This window comes from Stegastes partitus, unplaced genomic scaffold, assembly GCF_000690725.1.
Source record: "Stegastes partitus isolate 25-593 unplaced genomic scaffold, Stegastes_partitus-1.0.2 Scaffold858, whole genome shotgun sequence".
NCBI lineage: Eukaryota > Metazoa > Chordata > Actinopteri > Pomacentridae > Stegastes > Stegastes partitus.
In genome coordinates, this window is record NW_007578589.1 from 129,112 (window position 1) to 144,271 (window position 15,160).

Consider the following 15,160-nt stretch of genomic DNA (forward strand, 5'->3'; position numbering starts at 1 on the left):
ACCGTGCAGAAGGAGGCACTAAATGCTGATGGTGTATAGACAGCTTAAGGCACAACCATGGAAAAGCATTTTACAGAAAAGCTGTTTCTATTCTCGTCTGTAATGCGGCTTCCCAGGAGCAACGCCAATGAGATGTTTCATTGCTGGAAGTTTTCATTAGGACAAGCACCTTGTTCCATTCACTTATCTGGCAGACTCATTTACCCTTGACTCGTTTGGCTTTTTACGGGAGGCCTGCTGTAAACAGTCTACCGAGACAAGAAAACGTCAATGACACAGGTGTTCTTCGGTTTCAGGCGTTTTAGGCCGCCCCACTGTCTGTGATACTGCACATGGTTCTATTACATTATCCTGGATGCATCTCTTCTTGTGTTTTCAGGCACTGGTCTAAACCACGATGCCACAAATGGAAGAACAGTTAGTGCTTTGTAGTCTTTAAGAAAAATAATGCTAAATAAATGTCATAGTTACTCTGTAGAGCCGACAGCACCTTCGGGGGTCTGCACTTTGTAATTTTGATTGGTCCAGTCTGCACTGTCAAGCCAAGTCAGGGATGGACACGTTTCAAAAACTATATTAACTATATTACCTTAAGACTACACTGAAATATAAAGCCGTAGTAAATGGATTATGAAAGAATATGTTCAATGAATCAGTTAATGGCCACGGCATGACCGATTCACCTAAAATGCAATTTCGTTGTCAGTGTTATTATAACATTTCCCCGCTTTGTGGTACGTCAGTTTTGTTTTTCCTGACCTTGTCTTTATGTGAAATTAAATGAGACCGATTCCAATTACCTCCATGCAAGAAAGTATACAGATTTTTAGATTTGTCAAGGAAGGGTACGAGTATCAGATTGCTTGTTGCTACGCTCAGATGCACTGAGTGCACATTTTAGAACAAAAGTTGGCTTGGTGCATCAATCCTATTAGAATAATCATTTTAGATCAAGTGTGGTTTGTCTTTTGCTACAATATCAATGACCCAAACATTAAAATAACTCAAATAAACGTGTTCAGATTCATTAATGCAACTATAAATGCACATTTACTGTACATTAAAATGAAGAAAAACTTGAACAGCATTTATTTTCAAATAGTTGCTTTGTAAAGAACTAAACCAAATCCATCCATCCATCATCTATACACCACTTAATCCTCACTAGGGTCATGGGGGGCTGGAGTCTATCCCAGCTGACTCAGGGTGAAGGCAGGGGACACCCTGGACAGGTCACCAGTCTATCACAGGGCTACACTTAGAGACAGACAACCAAGCACACTCACATTCACACCTACGGACAATTTAGAATCACCAATTAACCTCAACATGCTTTTGGACTGTGTGGGAGGAAGCCGGAGAACCCGGAGAGAACCCACACTGCACGAGGAGAGCATGGAGACTTCACGCAGAAAGATCCCAGACGTCCTAACAGGGACACGAACCAGGGATCTTCTAGCTGCGAGGCCACGGTGCTAACTGCCAAGCCACCATGCAGCCCTTAAACCAAATCTCCAGTAATAATTTAAACTATTTTTCAAACACTACACATTTTTAACATGCTTATTAAGTTTCAAATCCGTCCCTGTGCTAACTGCCCATAGTTCCTTTTTGATGACTAACACAATGATCTGAGGGAACTTTTGCCCAATCCCTTGTTATTGAGGCGCAACAATCACAAGACCAACATATTCTTTTAAAAAAAAAAAAAAACATAAAATAAAAGAAAAGCCACCACACGACACTGACAAACTGCCACAGTTTTCACAAAGAACCGTCACGTTTAGCTTTTCATCTTTTACAGCAAGTGTTGTGCATGCTCGCTGTCGATGCCCCAACAGCACCCACTACAGTGTTGAAGAGCAATGACAACATCTACAAGGATAGCAGCGAGGATTGCACGTGTGTGTACACATTATTGGTTATGTGCAGTTTGCGCACAGCCACAGAGGTATTCATAGGTAGTCCTACAGTCAGAGCATGCTGCAGGTCTGACACCACTGTGCATTTCAGATAAGCAATGTTGGTCCTTTCAAAGATGATTTATGCTTGAGAAAGGAGCACTTCCACAAAAGTGTTATTTCCAAACATCAAAGCACTGATTGTAAAATATAATTTTTAAGGGCCTGGGACTTCAGCTATAGTATTATTTTTTTCCCCTCTTTGTAGGTCTTAATATACTCCCAGAATGACATATCATACGAACAACAAAGAAGATCCATTAGCACAGGAAAGGAGCCGCTACTTAATGAAACAATGCCAGCCTCATCCAAGAAAATGAGACAAAAGAAGAAAGACCGAAGTATAGAAAACAGGCAGTAGCATGCACCGACTTAAGGCTCCCTCAGCTGTCTCATTTGCAAAAGCCCATGATTAATTGAGATGTATAATAACAGCTCAGAGGATTAATTCAATCACAGAGACGGTGAGACCAAAGACTCTGACATTTGAGAGAGTCAACACCTTAGCCAAGCAAGACAAAAATATCAATTATCTTGACTTAGGCATGTCACTGGTGTCGTTTTAGCCTGTAAGACGAATATCTGTTTGACGTGGGTAAGATGAGGATAAGAAAACTGAGCCCCTAATAAGAAGCAATATAATCTTCCTCCTCAATTTTGATTCCAGAGGAAATAGCGGCAAAAGTCATAGTAGATGAAAAGCTGTTTGATGTTTCCGACTGCATGAGGCTGAAGTCACTTCAGCTTTCCAGCAATCTGACAGCAAACAGCTCTAGGTGGAAAGATGAACTTGTTGTAATAGAGTTTCTGGTGACAGTGAGGTATTGAGAGCATGGGCTGATAGTAATGATGTTATCAGTCACCGTGTGATCGTGAACTGATAGATGAAGTGTCGACTGAACGTTCTCGAGGCAGACAGAGTGGTAAGCATGAGTGCCGACAACATTATAGGAGCGATGCGGAGATTGTTTATAACTACCTAATGTGCCGAGATGTAGCCATTTCTCAGATGTGACCAATCAGTATATGATTACCATACTCAAATGTGAACTCATATATATTCAACAAGATCAGAGTGTTTTAAATATATGCAATCAGACGACAGGGCAACCTGGATATAGAGGTTTGTGTCACTAGAAGGCATAATGGCAGTGTTGTTAGGATATCTGAGGCAAAACATGTGAATAATGTAAGCTTCTGCGTTAGCAGAAACACCTGACGCCTTGTTTACCTTGCAAAACAATCACCCTCTAAACAACAAACAGAACAAGCCACAATTGACAATACTGTAGACGCACAAGTCATACAAATGGGACTGAACTACTCACTGTTTCTGTCAAATGTTACTATGAAGGTACACAGCCTTTCTCTTTCATATAACTTATGATATTACTGCTACTGTTTAATTTTCATTTAGGTTATTATTGACAAAAAACAAAGAGTTCAAAACCCACAACATACTGGGTTTAAGATGATAAATCACAAAGAGAAGCAGCTAATTCTGCACAGGAACTCCACAATGTTTGAGGAGTTTTTTTTTAATGTTTTTTACTGAAATGACTGAATAATGACTTAATTATCAAAGTACGCAGTTTAATTTTCTGTGGACTAAATAATGAATCGAACTCTCATTTCTGCTCTATTAAGCATCAGGAACAGAAACAAGCTGAGATGCTACATCACACAAAAGCTAAGCCAAAGCATTTAAGGGAACTGTTTAAACTGTTATCCAGTACATATACTAATATTAACACATGTTTGGTTATGTCTAATTCAGCTAAGTGGCTGACCAATTGTGCTTTCCACTTGCACTAAGCAATTTCCTATAGGAAACTCTTCCCCAAGTATCTTAAAGCCTGTCTTTCACTACATGGTTACCAGTGTTGAAGTCACTGATACACTATATTTAACCCACTCAACATTTTACGTATTAGCTTCAAACCTGCACTTCCTCTTCGGGGGGTCATATTTTGGTCAAATCCGAACACGCGTATGTCATAGCATACTACTGAAATCACAAATTACTCTTACAAGTTAAAGCTCTCATGACCATTGAGGATAAACTCTGTAATGAATGTATTGGAAACAATATACAACATGCTACATACAGGTACAGATCTACAATCATCATAACCAAATTTAGACATTTTATTCAGCATCAAAAGTAATCAAGTTCTTCATACATTCAAAACTACTTTATGGACGGGCATTAGTGAGTATCCCTGATGCCAAAGCACAAATTAATATTGGCTCAAAAAAGATCCCTATCGACACGTGCATCATCAAATGCATGCATTCAGTCCATCAGAAAAGATAAACAGGGAGCAGTAAGAGGCAGAGCAGAGTTTGCTTTTCATTTAACAACATACCATCAATTCTGAGAACAATAAGATGTACAACTTATAATTAAATGATTCCTGTATCCTTTAATTACTGACACTCTACCTAGAACCAATTAGAGGTCTTCAAGGGGCCACCCAAACCCTGTATGGATTTAGATCTACATTTCATGCTGTTGTGTTCTATCCCCACAGGTTTCAGGTATTTTTAACATTATGTGAAATCCCCGAGTGGGTTGGAGAAGACCAGGCTGTGTTCAGACCAAGCAGGAACTCATAGGGATGAAAAATGAAGCCAACAAAGAAGTACAACCAAAAACTGCAGTTCATAGAAAGGCCACTTGTGGCTGGCTCCAAATGAGAGTTAACTCCTATGCAAAAATAAGGTAAGTTTTATTGTTATTGCACAAAGACAATGAAAGGTAGTCTTTTATCCCAGTTTGTTAAGAGTTGGAGTCAGAGCGTAGGTTCAGCCACATTAGGGCGTCCCTGGAGCAGATAGGGTTAAGTGTCTTGCTCAAGTGCCTTGGCGGCCTCTCTTGGTTGGTTCTGAGTTGCACATTTCTGGATTTTTTTTTTGGGTTCAGGCACAAATTTTTGGACCACTGAAGACCTCTGGCACGCCAAACTAATCGTCTTTCTGAGTAACCTACATCTGAAAGTAACAATGTATGACAAGCCAAACTAGGACACATACATAAAGCCTGTAAACAAAGACAATGAAAACTGGAGGGGCAAAAAAGAGGATTCAGTGGTTTACCAGTCATTGTAATTTTAGAGGAAGTAGCAATGTGGTTACACATGGCACCAGAGATGAGCCAAAAATATGTCATTTTTCAAGTGCATGTCATGTGTTATGTTACTTCAAAGTCATGTATCTTAATAAATTTGTATTTCTGTTCATTGTACTCTCAACTAGACCTTAATTGTGGGCATTTTGTAGAGGATTCTTATTGCAGCTTACATTTATGCAATCCCTGCTTCTCAGCTTTAACAGCATTGCCCAGTGTTAGCACATGGTAGCTGTTTTGGCCCTGCATTGAATGTGAAAGCACCTTGTATTTCAAGTGTGGCGGTATTACTGTCACTCGTAACAGCGGACATGTGCACAAAAGATATCATCACACTGATATAGATCAACTACACACTTTAATACAGTGTGGTGAGCTCCAGCCCAGTAAAACTCAGGGTGACAACAACAATGGGTGCCAAGACTGCCGGAGCCGAGTACGACTTTGTCATTTGATTTACATGACCTTTATTTAACTCTGCTTGAAATCACATCTCCATGACCACCTTGTTCTGGCAGACTACAATGAACCTGAAAAACTGCTGTCCTTAGCAGCAATTTGTAGAAGCCTCAAGGCTAATTCATGCTAATTTCCACAGCATACAATGGCCACTCGAAGAGAAGCCTATTCAATTACTGCTACCAGTGGCTGGAAAAAAAAAGCAAAACATCCAGAGCTCATTCAGCGGGTGTTACACCACCAACCAGCTACGAAGCAGACTGGAGATTGGAAATGTTCGTTTGGGAAACAATCATTATTGCTGACTCCAACAAGTCTCCCCCAAAAACCTCCATTGCACAACGACAGTGAACGGGTGACTTTTGAGCCATGAAATGAGAAGTGTAGCAGGAAACAGAAGTACTTCGCACGGAGATGACAATCCTAGGGAGCGTATTCTATCCTCAAAGTAGTGCATTCATTACTTAAGTTATTGATATCACAGCACACAGTGGCAGGCTGTTTACAAAGTTATTATCATCCAGAATCCCCTGCTGTTGAGCCCTGCTGAAAACAGTTATGTAGGCAGGGTTTGATGAAAGGTAAATGGCATTTAATAGACGCTGGGTTATTATGAGGGTAGAGTGTCTCTATAGTCTGTGCCACTCCTCTCTGAGAAAATAATAAGGCGACACGCTTAGTCTACATCACATTGCACACACATAGCACCATGCAGAAGGCAGCAAATAAGAGCCAAAAAATAAAAATAAAAAGCGCATGTGTTTGGTCAAAGATGAGATTATATGTTTGACGTATTTTTTTTTTTTAAAAAGCATCCATCATTAACTACACTGATGCAAAATAACGTCACCGCAAATGCAATTTTTTTTCCTTTAAGAAAATGTAAAACCGGAAAGAAAAAAATAAATAAAACAGGGTCAAAATGAGGAGCTGACACGCAGGAGGTGAAAAAAAATATTTACTTCAAACTACAAAAGCGTAACAGAATCTCGCCCCGACCACAAACTCGACATGTTAGCTCCAACAGTCCACCTTGCACGGACTTGCGCAACAAAAGTTTCCCGTTAGGTTCTCGGGGGTGATTTCAAAATGGGAAACAAACACGGTGCACATTTCACCGGCGACACACGACGTGGAAAAAAAAAAAAAAACCAAGCCGGAAAAAATATCCCACGGCGAGCTGTGTCAACTTCGTACTGACGGGCAAACAGACAAACATGTCTGGAGAAAGTGTGCAGCGATACGCAAAACAGTGCTGCCGAGAAAAGTCGACAGCGAACTCTGGGCAGCGGTGAGAGAATCTCAGGAGAGAGAAAGAAGAGGGGGAGAAAAAAAAGGAGGCAGTCTGTACTTACAGCGGAAAGAAGTCCGAACAGTCCCGTAGTAAAGAAGCCCACGGTCCTCAGCGCTCCACAGTCCGAGCTCCACATCCAGCAGGCTCCTTCCCTCCTCTCCTCCTCCTCCTCCTCCTCCTCCTCGGCTCCTCCACAGCTGCTGGATAAGTTTGCTGACGTCAACAAGCTCTCAGCCTCAGCCGGCGAAGCTCCGCGGCCACAATAATACATGGAAGAGGAGGGGAGAGACGACCGGGGAGAATCAGGGAGGCATTCAAGACAATGGCAGTATAAAAAAAAAGAAAGAAAGAAAAGAAAAAGAAAGGAAGAAAGAAAAAAAAAAACTTCTTCCCAGCTGTGAAAAGATGAATAAACTCCTCCGCACAGTCTCTGAATTCACATTGAAGGAGGGTTCAGTTAGCCGTTAGCTAGCACGCTTGCTAAAGGAAACTTAAGGAAGCAGCGGCATCAGCACTTTGTCAAGGGTCACCAGTGCTCAGCACAAGCAAAGTCAAATTAACAAATTGGCTTTTTTTTCTCTTTTTTCTTTTTTTAAGGAAGCTGGCTATCAAATTAACTGAATTACCTTAATTAGTTTTACTGTAGCCATTAGCAAAGTCCTTATAGGCCAGTCTTGAGGCTTGGCAGCCATCTTGGTAGCATCCCTTGCAGTTATTTTAGACAAATAAGATGAATGTAAATAATTGGAAAGAGAGCCACAACTGTAATTGCGATAAAAATAATAATAATAGTCATGATAATAAAAAAAAGTTTAAAAAGTTTGGTGACCAAAATTAGGTTCCCCTACAGCAGGTTGTTCTTTGTGAAGCATGCTAACCATGTCAGTGCAACCATAGATAATAAAGCCTTTATTATATGAGTGCAACAACTTGATTGGTTGCCTACTTCCTGGTTTGCCTGTTGCACAACAGAGGATTGGCTCTTTCAGTGAAGGGGCGGGACTTGCTGTGCCATCTCTTGTGATATTGAATTCTGCCAAAGATTTCTGCACTATTCTGAGTGGCAAACCTCTCCTTATAAAAAAATCACTGCTATTTGCTCAGAAATAACCTGCTCCTGCTTTTTAAATGAGCTTGTCTTTGTTAGCTGTAGTTAGCCAGTTGCTCCATAGGCAGCGTAACACAAGCTAGCAAACAGATTTTATATTTGACATTACACCCATTTGGTATAAAAGTAGCTAATAAGTTGGATGAATAAGAAATAAGCAAATAATATATTATGAGTGCTTTTGAAAAAAATTGAAGAGGCTGACAAAGTGTAGAAAAACGTGCTCTCAGCCCTGGTCCAAGTCACTGGTCTACTTCTTAAAAGCAACCTTCAAGTTTAGTCGTCAAAATATGTGTCCGTTTCAATAGGAGAAGTTAAGACTTGTTGCAGCATGACAGAAAGATTCTTGTCATGTGATAAGCCAAAATTGCGGTCAGCCTAAATGTGTAGACAACAATTCTTGCATCAAAACTAAAAACTGCATTTTGCATCAGTATAAATACACGCATCGTCACAGTTAAGCAACAGGTCTGCAAGTTTGGCATAGTTGCATTTCGAAAAAGAATGAGATTGCCCAAATGGGTTTTATTTGGTACAAATGTATTTGAAAAATGTGTCTAATCAAAAAAAAAAATAAACATGTTCATTCCTTTTTATGTTCTTTTTTTAAACACAGCTAACTGAAAGCTAAAACAGATGATCAGGAGACATGGTTTAACATCTTGGTATGTTAAAATCATTGTTAGGGCTAAGGCAGGGGTGTCCAATCCTGGTCCTCGAGGGCCACAATCCAGCATGTTTTAGATGTTTCCCTCTTCCAACACGCCTGATTCAAATGATCAGGCTCATCATCAAGCTCTGCAGAAGCCTGATAACGATCCTGATAATTTGAATCAGGTGTGTTGGAAGAGGGAAACATCTAAAACATGCAGGACTGTGGCCCTCGAGGACCAGGATTGGACACCCCTGATCTAAAACATGCAGGACTGTGGCCCTCGAGGACCAGGATTGGACACCCCTGGGCTAAGGTAACCAAACAGTCTATGAGGCTGGGACAACTAATGTCACTTGGATACACAACTACTGATGTCTCACGCTAAACTACGATGGCAGACATAGTTTGTTGATCATCTTTGATTTAACAGAGGTATTAAAAAGACACTGTGGTCGACAGAAAAACACACTGCGGACAGGAGCCTCAAGTGGCTGTAGCTTGCTGAAAAGTTTTCAGCAGTGGTGCATTAAGTGCTGCGTCTCAATATCACATTGAGTCTGTACAGCCATTAAAAAGCACTTTCTAACTAGTTTTTCATGTTATTTGTAAATTTAATAAAATTGTGGGGGAAAAACTGGCAACTTGCTGTTTTTATGTCTCAGTTCATTAAACCTCATTTTGTTCCTCCAGCTCTCCATCTCCACCCTTTTGGAATATAGTTTCTTTTTCTTTCATATCTGACTATTTCTGACAATAGAGCAAGTAACAGGGACAACCTATGAAAACAAACAGGCAAGCAAAAACACTGATGCTGATTAAATGGTTATTTTATGATAACGATGCTCTCAAATGTTGAGGAAAAAGTAACCCTGTGACTTGTAAGGTTTAAATCACCATTTTGTAAAACTTCAGTGTTACTCAAATGGAATAAAAAAGTTATTTATTAGTGCGGCTTTGTAGCAGCAATTCATCATCAAGGTTACATAGGCAAATATATATATTTTTTTGATATTCTTGTTGAATCTTTAGCTGCAGCTGCAAAGTTATTATTGTATGACTTAATATATTGCAAATAAAACACGATTTAAATGTCCAGTAAAGATCACTTCAATGGCCAGATTTGGCTTTGCTTGCATTGCTAAATAGTGACCTACCAGACAAATGTAACACTAAATAATGCATACTTATCACATAGATCATTTCATTGCCTGATTAATGTCAATCTAAGCGGTAAAGTATGCATGACAATAATAATAAGTGACATCTGCAAGCTTCAAGGGAAGCAAAAAGATCAGTGGTGCATCACAGTACAATACAAATCCCTTTCTTAAGGCTTGAAAACAGAGTTATTTCCAAAACAAGTTCCAAATAGGTCAGTCATCACATCCATGATGACAGAAAGATGAGCTTTTAGCAGTCGAATGTATGTTCTTGTTTAAAGCGTTCGCACGAAAATTAAGTTCATTTCATGGCAGCCCATGTCAGGCTTAGATATTTCACAGAGGATTAAAGCGGCTGGTCTCAAAAGGGCTGGCAGCTTCAAATGACTTTCCTTCGTCTAGAGTTTGCTAAAAATGTATCAATATCACAGGAGGATCACCCCAGGTACCGTCACAAGTATTTATAGTCTGTCCGTGTCTGACCAGCTTCAGAGACTCTTTTGATGACATTGCAGATACAGTGCGTGCTTCCACATTTCAGCTTAGAACAAACACTGTTTCCCCAAATGATGGATTAAAGCATCTCAGATGATAAATAATATGAATATCTGATTTGTACTTTATGGATAACCTTTCTTCTTTAGGTAGCATTCTTATCTTGTATAATTTTCAGTGTTAAAACTTTTGGGCTCCCTTCAGCCGCAGTTTGGAATTAATCCCCAGCGATAAAACAAATTTGTCTCCGAGAAATGACATTTTGCTTTAATTCCTACTAATACCAAGGCTGCGTCCAGTGGCAGCATTCTTCCAGTGAAGTTAATGACGCCTGGCTGGGTTTAGGCAACAAAAGTAATTAAATGATAAGTCTGGTGATATTTTTTTCTTATTTTCAACCATCCTTAGTGACAAATAACAAAATGGTCAAAGGTTGGTGAGATGACCTAAGTCAGTAGAAAAACACGACCTGACAAATAAGTACTGCATGTACCTAAGCCTGATTGAGCTTGTTCCTATGAGCCATTCAGCTCCACTGTTGTTCACAAACTAATAAAAGCACATCAGAGAGCCACACTGTTGCACCGGGTTACTTGTCTATCCCACAAACAGACTGGATATAAAAGATGTTGGAAGCCTCCAGGTATAAAAAGTGGAGCCAACATGAACCGACATTTATTTCTAACAGCCAGCAGGGGGCGACTCCTCCGGTCCAATTGTGTAGATGTCTATGAGAAGGTGACCCAACTTCTCCCTTGATTTGTTACCTCAGTAAATATATTCCTAATGCATTTACGATCTCAATTGCCAGTCTCAGGTTTCCCTCAGCACGGCGTGATGGTCATTTTTATAAATTATGGTTCCATTTAGAGTAAAAACAGATAATAAAGCAAGGTATATTAGAGGTCAGGGCTACCTTGTGATTTACAGGTGGCTACCATATCAGCATGCATAGTGTCCTCGGACTCTCCGACAGATCCCTCCCTTAGTTGTTATGTCTGGTAGACCAAGTAGTCATTGGCCCCATTTGAGGCTTCACAAACATCCATCTTTGAGTATATATGCAGCCATACAATGCACTGTCCCACTGGTCTCATCTAATGTGTATTTTAAACAGGCCTCCAACAAATTCACTCGTTACAGTTTGTCTGAGTTGCTAAAATCAACTGTGCTTAGCTAGTCTTTGGAGTTTTGGCCTGTTTGTTGGGTACGGTGGAGAAGTCATCAAATATTGAGAGACAGGCTAACACCATGTTAGTGCTGGTTTTTTTTTAGTTGTTTTGTCTTGCGATCTTTAAGAATAGAGAATATTACACTTTGCTAAGAAAAAGCCAGACATCAATAAAACAAATGTGCCACATGTTCAAGTCTCTGCTGAGTTTTTCAATATTTAAGTAAGGCTGCTACCTTCCTCCAACCTAAGTGCTTTGAGAGTCTAAACATAGACATAAAATGCACAAACAGGTAGTGTATCGTAAAGGTGAGCGTTGGTTGGGTAAAATAAATAAAATATCTTGTTAGGGAACATTTTGCAGTTATGTTCAACATGAATATTCTGTGAATTGGCAGACACAAAACATCTCATGTATCATGTCAAGAAGATGTTACTCAGATGGCATGAGTCCTCCTTAAGCACCTTTGATCAGAATTCTATATGGATCTGAAGCTCACCTTCTGCACTGCTCTTCCTATGAAAGGCGAGCGGTGAAAAGGTTCCGAAACAAGATGTGTTGTATGATCAGTCTCCGTCACCAGGGTAAAAATAACCTTTTCTGATTGTGAAATCTGCTAATGATGTGTCTCCTCAACTAAAGAAAAAAAAAAACCTAAATCCCTCTCCTTTTTCCTACAATGATGTATATTCCTGGAACAACTCCCCCCAAGCCAGGCAAACAAACCAAAAAACTTTACACTCTATTAGCTATGTAAATTTAAAATCCAATTTATGTGTTAACGGCTGCCTCGAACTTGTGGCCATGCAATTTACTGGTGCAGATACAGCGATGTGGAAGAAGTTACTGCTGATTTTCAGGGCAAAGGTACAAACAACATCATCCACTTTCTCCCAATTTACTGTTCTTTTCGTCAGCGAGCGCCCCTGTTTCACAGTGCAAGGAACAGAAAAATGTGCTTTTTTCAAAAGAGCTGCCTGCATTACAAATGCAGCCTCCTCTGTATAATGTCAAAGCCTGCTGATTTTAACTGCAAGCGGAACCCTTCCAGTTTATTGTTTTTGACATGTTTTAGTGTATAGTCAGCAGCACAGTTATTTTCAGGCACATATTAGAAATTCACACCGTCTCTGCCTTGTGCATTAATTCTTATAGAGAAACAAGATATAAAAGTTCATTCTCTTTTTGCACTGAAGGTCCAACTTTATGCAACAGCAGCTTTCTATCAGCAAACTCCTTTTCATAATATTATTTGCCATCCTTTTCTCAGTCCAAAACAAGGGTCTCTGTAAAGAAAAAGCTCATCATCAACAATCCAAATCCATCTATTCCCATCTGGTGAGATGAGGCTACGCATTAAGAGCAGAACTAAAGACAGATCCATGTATCCATCATCGTTACAGCTCATCAGCACAGCCGTCAGGAGACATCACCATTGAAATGATTAATGCCAAAAGGTGCACAAACCGAGCGTTGCCGTGCTTTTCTTTCAGCACTCCTTAAACGGAGATGATAAGAAAAGGATAGTCTGTTTTTGGAATTAAACTGTGTAAATGACGCCCATAATTGGCAATATCCACACTATCAGCTGCTGCAAGTCGAACTTTTATGGCTTCAATTCTATCCCGGGTCTATTTCTGCCTCGCGTTGCCGTTTCTCAGAAAAATGAGCACGCTTTGTTTACTATGCATCTCTGTTGCTTAGATCTTTAAGCTCATAGGCTTTTTTTTCAGAGACACATTCTCATAGCTTCAAAGTACTTTCTAAGTCTTTCAAAGTTTTCCTTAAGTAATAAATAGTAATAATGGAGAGGTGATTTTCCATATCAAAGACATACACGGCGTAGAAGTGCGTGTGGTATTAACCCCTTATAATCATTAAAATGTACCCCAAAAAGATGCTAATTATTTTTGCAGTGCATCTTCTTTAAAGCCAAAGTTACATTTTATGCACAGGGTGTTTAAAATTCTGCCGCCCTGTGATCTGCCGCTGCAATAATTGGATTTGATATCCATGCAGCGGCATTGTGAGCTAGGGGTTGTTTCAAAAGTAGAGCGTTCTACCCTGTATATCCGATCTCACGAGAAGATGAGAGTATAAAGCAGCCATTAGGGAGCTGTGCTTTGGCAGTCTTTACCCGCTTTCTGTGATGTTATTGGCTAAAAATTTCATGATGATTGCATGGATTGTCATGGCTTGCTCGCATCAATTACTCCTTCCTTTCTTTCCCCTCACTAGGTGTTCAAGATCCATACAGAGGGACGAATCTGACGGTGATACAAAAGGGAGCTCTATTCAGACTTTCTACATAGTAAAATATGTTTCTAAATATAAACCGTTAAAAAAAAAGGCAATAATTAGAATTTACATCATGCTGTCTTTCAGGGACTGTAGGTACGGCGTCACTCTGAGTTTTAATTTTGCTGATCAGAGTTATTAAAATTAGAGCTGGTGATATTTTTTTTTCTCCTCGCACAGAATGAGACAAGTGCTGAGCTACATGCCAAGCCTGGTGGCAAGATCCTAATAGCTTCACTAGGCTGAAGAAATGGCCTCTCATGAATCATTGAAGAATGAAGAGCAACAACACAGTGGCAGCAGCAAAATAGAATACGGAAGAGACGTGATGGAGGGAAGACGGCTGTGTTCCACCGTCAGGATAAACAACATCATAAAAGTCTATTCAGCCCGCAGACTTTTTTGAATTTGTGTCACAATCAGTCTTGCTCCGTGAACTCGTATCGAAGTGATGCAACGCTGCCGTGCGGTTAAGTCATTATCATCATCAGCGGTTTTCACTTCTGGTTTTCTTTAATGGTGCAACTGAATCTAACTGAAACTGTCAGTTTTTTAGGGTAACGCTATGAAATAAGGGCGGGACAGCGGAAGTGGCAACAAATGATATCAAATATTGCAATTTGTTGTTAGCCTCCATAAGCAGTTTCTAAACCGGACATGCCAACGGGTGGAGGAATGTCGCTTTTCAGTGCTGCACAAAACTTTTACAAATTACTGTTGTATTTGTTTTATAATGTGGTAATTCTATAGTCTAGGCCAGGGGTGTCAATCTCAAAAACACAGTGGGCCAAAATTTAAAACCTGAACAAAGTGACGGGCCAACACTGAACAAATGAACCTTTTAATATGGACCGAAAAACAAATTTTGCTTTAACATTGAATATGGAACAAGCAACGCTTATTCCCATACATTATAACTTAATAGTTGAGACATGCAAAATCAAATTCTAAATAAAAAAACACATCAATGGCACAGTGACAGTTGTAGTGTGAAGTTGCTATGCCTACTGTCACAGAGGAGAGGGAGTTTCTGGGTCCTGTCCTGATTGACGCACCAAAACAACAACAGGGCATTATGGGATTTGTAGTATTATCGGTGAATGCGCTGTACAGTATAATACCGGGGGCAGCTCTAGTAGTCATTTGGTATTGTCTCGCGGGCCAAATATAATTACAAAGCGGGCCAAATTTGGCCCGCGGGCCAGAGTTTGACACCCCTGATCTAGGCTTTCTTAGGTTTAGGTGCATATATTTCATGTATATATTCTGACACTGTTATTTTTATACTGTTTATATTAAGCTCTTTTTTTTCCATTGCACTACTTTTTCTTATATGTTTACAGCATTTATTAACAATTCACTGCCTCACAAATCTAGTTCTGTGTGCAGCAGCCAAGCAATGACATTTTGTTGCCAGATTCATGGTTG

The 15,160-nt window shown here is 39.9% G+C and overlaps 1 protein-coding gene across 4 annotated transcripts in view; it reads right to left on the reverse strand.

The window, feature by feature from the left end:
- gulp1a (GULP PTB domain containing engulfment adaptor 1a) overlaps positions 1-7,141 on the reverse strand; it is an 81,600-nt gene extending 74,459 nt beyond the window's left edge. Inside the window, exon 1 of one of the 4 annotated variants that reach the window (XM_008293105.1) lies at positions 6,906-7,141. The gene's annotated coding sequence lies outside the window, so the exon portion shown is untranslated. The remainder of the gene's footprint in view (positions 1-6,905) is intronic. The other 3 variants (XM_008293110.1, XM_008293112.1, XM_008293113.1) reach the window with 3 other exon arrangements.
- Positions 7,142-15,160: the final 8,019 nt, after the last annotated feature.